At 43.8% G+C, this 6,123-nt stretch overlaps 1 long non-coding RNA gene across 1 annotated transcript in view; it reads right to left on the bottom strand.

Moving 5' to 3' along the window:
• LOC109287245 overlaps nt 1–5,521 on the bottom strand; it is an 11,690-nt gene extending 6,169 nt beyond the window's left edge. The window contains exon 1 of the long non-coding RNA XR_002094791.1: nt 5,281–5,521. This is a non-coding gene — a long non-coding RNA (uncharacterized LOC109287245). The remainder of the gene's footprint in view (nt 1–5,280) is intronic.
• Nucleotides 5,522–6,123: the final 602 nt, after the last annotated feature.

Genomic DNA, 6,123 nt, shown 5'->3' with positions numbered 1-6,123 from the left:
CCAACATGCCCCTTTGCCGGAGGAGAAAAATATCATTTCTCTTTCACTTTTTTTTCATTGTTTCCTTTGTTTGCAGCCCGAACAGATTAACTTGTCTCTTTATTTCTGATGAAACACTGTGCGCATAGGGTGGATAGGAGGGGATGGCACCTATGTCACTCAAGGGCGGGTTTAGGATGACATCCTCACTGAATGGCTGAAGCCTAGGTCTACTGGAAAAAGCAACTTTGGTGCATACAAAGAACAGGAAAACTAAGTCTTGGAGGGAACCACTCTACCTACAATATTGGGCTGACTGGTGGCCTGGGATGGACATGGGAGTTGATGCATGAACTGTAAACATATAGGTCAATGTTTAGCTCACAGAGAGGGAGGAAATAGAGAAAGATAATATGAGATCATGAGCAAGAGAGAGAAAAGAGTATAGAAAAGGGGAAAGTATGGAGAAGAAAGAGCAAGAGAAGAGTTTAAAGAAAAGGCCAAGAGACCAGCATCAAATCAATGCCACAAAGCTTAATGGCATTTCCATTTTTCTCCATGGAGTATTAAAGGGCAAGAGAGCATAATGTCTATACTGCTGTACTGAAGGGTGCAGAGCTTGACTAGGAGATGGAGATTGAGGCTGGTCTACTGTGGGGTGCGCAGTTACACTAGGAAATACAATTCTAGGCTGCTCTCCTCTGCTCAGCTTAGCTATTGGTGTGCAATATATGATTATAAAAGTCCAATTTAGGTGGGATGTATACTGTGGTGTAAGTCAACTGAAGGGTAAGGGAATGTAACTTAATATGCTTAGAAGTCAGAAAAAATATCTATGGGAAGAAATGTCCTTCCATGATCCCATAGTATGATCAGTAGAGCTAACTAAAATATTTTCCATGGAACACTTTTGCACTGGAAAATGCTGTAGCATCACATTTGAGACATTTTGCAAAAACATGTAAATTTCAACAATTTTAATGGAAAAATTTTTAAATGATTTAAAATTCAAATACAGCATTTGGTTGTGGCTTAAATATTTTAATACTATCCAAATGAAATGGGTTTTTTTAATTACATGGCTGTTTCTGTTCCATTAAAAATAAAATAAAATAAAAATCTTTCCAGTTCATGAAAAAAACCCAAATTTAAAACATGTCAGTATTGAATGGCACTCTCTGACCATTTCAAGAGCTCAACCCAGACTAGAGCTCATTGAAAACCAGGCGTTTGCTTTTTTCTTCTTAATATTTTGGCAAAGTTTTCTTAAGGAAAATTGAGTTTCCATTTAAAGCTTTTTTGGCTTTCAGTGAAAATCTGAATTTTGGGGGTTTTGACAATGAAAAAAGTCAATTTTTCTGGTGTTTGTTTGTTTACTGAATAATTCTGTCAAAATGTTGATGAAATTGGAAAAAATGTACTTTTTTGCTTAAAAAACCAAACATATTTCCCTATCCCCATTGGGCTGCGCTACATTTGATCTAAACAAGAAAAAGCAGTCATTAAGGTGCTCCCTTTGGGTGCATCTACATGTCTGCTTTACTGCACATTAATCTAATGCGCAGTAAAGCATAACCATTTCCATGTGTGCAACAATTACTGTGAGTAGATTAATGTAAAGTGCCACTTGCTAGTACCGACAGAACTCACCATCTTGCCCTGCCTCTCCCCCCCCCCGACGCCTCGTGGAGCTCGAGGCTTATTCTCAAGCTCCACACTGCTCATAGCTGCCCCCAGAGCTGGGAACAGCTCCTCCTCTGTCCCTGCCCCAGAGCTCAGGCCTGGCCCCCTGTGCCCCCTGCTAGCCCAGGACTGCCCCTGGAGCCCCCTGCCAAACTGGGGTTGCCCCCAGTGCCCCCTCCCAGCCCAGGGTTGGCACCCAAGCAGCTGAAACTGAATCTTGGAGCTCCCCCTGGCTGCTGCAGAGGGGCAGAGTAGGGCAGAGTAGGATAGGAGCAGCCCTGGACTCAACTACTCCTATCCCGCTTAATTTGCTCCTGACCCGGGCACATGTATAGATGCACGCCCAGAAACAGTTTATTCAGTAAATTCAGGCACATTAATTGCACATGTAGACGCACCCTGTGAGAGCTTTGAGTTCTAGGATCTAATGGCTCTCTTAGCCAAAACAGCCCGTGTCTTTGACCATTAAGGGCTGATTCCAAGGCTAATTTGTTTGCTCTGAGTAAGAGGAAGGAGGTGCATGGACATTTTGCTGGTGGACATGGGGGGGCTGAGCTTTCTGTTGGTGGCTTAGTTACCAGTTCCACCGTAATGAAGTCTGTATTTAACATACTTGGAAGAAGCGTATGGTAGTAGATTGGCCCTGTTGTCAGACACATTAAGCTAGATAAATGTATTTGATTTAATTTATTTAAATTTGTTTTGCCTAAATGTATTAAATTTTATGTAACAGCAAGATCAGCTCTTACACGGAGAAAGTGTGAGGCCTTCTTTCCTAGCTGTGAGTCACCTAATGCTGAAGCTATGGTGACCCAAATGAAACACGGAAAAACAGCCGTTCTCTTCCCCGAGATAAGGATTTGTGCCCAAGCTTGCAAGGAAAAGAGAGGTGAGCAATTCACTGCACAGAGTCCCTGTGAATTAATTGCAGGTGTTAAGGAAAAGGATCAAAGGGCTGGATCCTCAGACAATCTACGTGAGCCAGTGAAGCCAATGGAGCTTGTCAAATTTGCACCAGCTGAGGGACTGTCCTGAAAACTTTAACAGGATATATGACATCTAACCTGAATGTACTGGCTGCAGTTTGCTGTGCATTACACTGGCTTCAGCCTAAAGTAACTTCATTGAAATCAGTGGACTTCTCCTATATTAGCACTGGTGTAACTGAGAATGGAGTCTGGCTGTGTGTGCGAGTACTTGTGTGCTCAGTGGAAAATGGGTGGTGATATCAGGAAGAATGCAAGGCAAGGCTTAAGACTTACGCAGCCTTTATGTGGTCTGAAACCCCAGTGTTGCAAACTCTCCCTCAAGAAAGCAGACAAGCTCAGAAAGCTTGTTCAGAGTGGACTTGATCCTGTGCCTCCTTCTCATGTCACTGTCTGGCCATTCCTTTGAAATCAAAGGGCCTACATGTGCATTAAAGTACTGCCTGATGGAAGTGTAGGTGGCAGAGCTGGCAGTTATTAAGGATTACTCACGTGAGAAAGGGCTTGCTAGATCCTGCAGGAAAGGCATGCATGAGGTTGAGCACTTGCATCTGTGTTGCAAGTGTTTCTGTGTATCTGTGCTTATGTTTTTCACAGCTGCCTCAGGGAGCGTTCTGTGGAGCTGAAATAATGTGAGATCTGTTCTGCTCAGGGTGTTTCGCTCCCTGGCTGGCAGAAATACCACAAGAAGACCAGATCTTGCAGTATTTCAGCCCCATAAGTGGCTCCTTGAGGCAAGAAAAGACCTGTGAAGAAGAAACACAAACACAAATACCAAGTTATTTGGTTTCCCAGTGTGATCTTCCATAGTCTTCTGCTTTTCATCTACTCACTGGTACCCATGCGAACAAAAGAGGCTGCTTTAACAACATATGTCAAAACAGATATATGCACATGAGTATCGTAAAATATGGGAACACATGTGTCATAAAATACATGCATGTACATGTCATAAACTACAGCCACAAGTGTGCCATAAAATAAATGTGTGCTTTTGTAACAAAATATGGACATGCATATATCATAAAATGCACACAAACCCATGTCACAAAACACATGAAGAGATACATTATCAAATGCATAGGAGTGTATAGCATAAAGTGCGTGCCAGTTCCATAAAATGCAGGCATCAGCATTGAATACGTGCATGCAAGGATCATGAAGTGGGGAAAAACATGCATCAAAATGCATGCAGCACTTTGTCAGAAAACTGAGGGGCTTATATTACTGAGGTGATAAAACGGATGCATGTATCTATGAGGCATGCATGTATGTCATAAAACACATGTGTTCTGTTCATGTGTGTGCTGGAGAGCTGGAGGTGGGATTAGCCAGCATAGTGCTGGAGTTTGGGGTTTGAGAACCCAACTACGGCTGAGTCAATCATCTGCAACCAAAATTTTATCAGAAAAAAATATGATTCTTTGTTCTGCTCAAGGTGGTTTAGTGACAGTTGAGCTGTGATTGCTACGTTGAAATAAACCAGCAAGGTTTTAGCCTGCCGGCTCAGTTCTGTTTTTCCAGGTGGATCTAGTACTCAGTGGTTCTAGTTCAAACTGCTATTCCCTGTATTTAAAGGTGACCCATAGGTCATGTCTATAGTACCTCCCTGATGAGCTTGGGGCTCTCACCAAGAATCAAGCCCCATCCCCTCAGTCCCACTGCACGTGTGAATACATGCAACAAGCAGGCAGACTCCAGCACTGCATGTAGGCTCTCCAGCCAGAGCGGTGCTGGGGGATGCCCTCAGATGCCCTGTGATCCATACGTCTTGCCTCACTATGGGCCTTGGGCATGCATGGAGCAGGAACAAGTGAGTAGGGCTTGATTCTCAGCAGTGCTCCTGGAATTAGACAAGGTCTTGGAGGCCTCCGTTGAAGTCAGAACCCCATTGTGCAGGGCATTGTATAAGCACATAGCAAGAGACAGTCCTGCTCCAAAGGAGTGGGGGTGGGGGGTGGGAGGAGGCGGTGGGGGAAGGGAAGAGAACAACAACTTGCTTAAGGTTGCCCACTGAGGTAAGGATTTGTGCTCAAATAGGCCAGGGGCAGAGCCCAGGAGTAGACCCTATGCCTCCTAGTCTCATGTCCTTCCAGGGCACAATAAGCCCGCTCCCCACTGTGTGCTAAAAGAGTTCAGGAGTTAAACTGGGATTGGTGAGAGAAGTAGGATCATAGGAAAGTACAGCTGCAAAGGATCTCATGAGGTCATCTAGTACAGCCCCCTGCTCAGGGAAAGATCATCTGTTGCTAAACAATCCCAGTTAAGTGTCTGTCTAACCTGCTCTTGAAAATTTCTAGGAATGGAGACTTGCATGATATTGTTTCTGTCGCCTGATATGGCTTCTGTGGCCTGTTTGTATAAGTGCACAAGCACTTTATGAGCAAGTGTCACATGTGGCAGTGCAAAATGACTTGACAGAATCTCCCTGCCATTCCATTCATTCACTTCTTCCTGCTTTGTTCGTTTGGCTCAGCCTGCCTTGCTGTTTGGGGAAAGACCTGCTGAGGGCTGAAGCACCAGGATAAAACCTAGGAGATACATGTTTTATTCCTGCCTCTGCCACCCACTAACTTGCTCTTGATCAGATGCCTCAGTATCCCCACCTGGAAAATGGGATAATCATTCTCACCTACCCAGAAGAACTGATGAAGCTTACTCCTTGTCAGATCCTTTTACATCCTTGGACAGCAGCAGTGAGAGGAATGCTGTTGGTGTTAGCAGAACCCAGCCCATTTTGGTGAGCTCTACAGACATCTAACAAAAAGATAGTCCTTGTCCCAAAGACCCCATCACTGTCTAACTGAGCAAAGAGATGCAGCAGGTGGAGATGATAAGGCAACAAGGCAAGAACAAGAAAATACTGGAATGATTCTGACCCACACTTCCAACACCCCAGCTGCCTTGCCCCTGCCCAGCAGCCTGTAGGCATAACAGCAAATGGGAACTTTAAGGAGGATTAAAAGAATCTGGTTCTTGATTTTTATGGGTAGCTTTGTTACTGGCCGAAAAGAACAAAGTGCAAAGTGACCTGCTGAAAGACTGACCGGTAGGCAACCAAGGCTGATGTCAGTGGTTAAGGAATGGCTTTACTTTGTACAAATCCTTGCGTTGACCTGGACAAAAAAGAGCTTGCAAGAGAGCTTGTTGAGTGTTTTAAAGTGAAACTTTCATAGTTTTTTTCAACTGGAAATTGGTTTTGCAACAAAAACAAAATACCTTAAAGTATCTGCTCACCTGCAACATTTTCAAACTTTTATGGGAAAACCAAAAAAATTTCAGGCCCAAATCAGTCTGTGTAGTTGTTTGGCTGGTTTAGGGCATAACATTCTCGTGGTGTTGATTTTTGACTCCCTTTTCTGATCCGATTTATTTTTCATTATAGCTCACGCGCTCTTCATCATTCATTCTTTCCCTCTTGGGAAAGTTTCATTTCTCCAATCTGCATGAACAAACAGCATTGTGTAATTTGCAG

The sequence above is a fragment of the Gavialis gangeticus genome, unplaced genomic scaffold (genome assembly GCF_001723915.1).
Source record: "Gavialis gangeticus isolate Ggan-Ray unplaced genomic scaffold, GavGan_comp1, whole genome shotgun sequence".
Classification (NCBI taxonomy): Eukaryota; Metazoa; Chordata; order Crocodylia; family Gavialidae; genus Gavialis; species Gavialis gangeticus.
The sequence above is the reverse complement of the archived record's forward strand: the minus strand, read 5'-3'. Positions and strand labels throughout refer to the sequence as shown.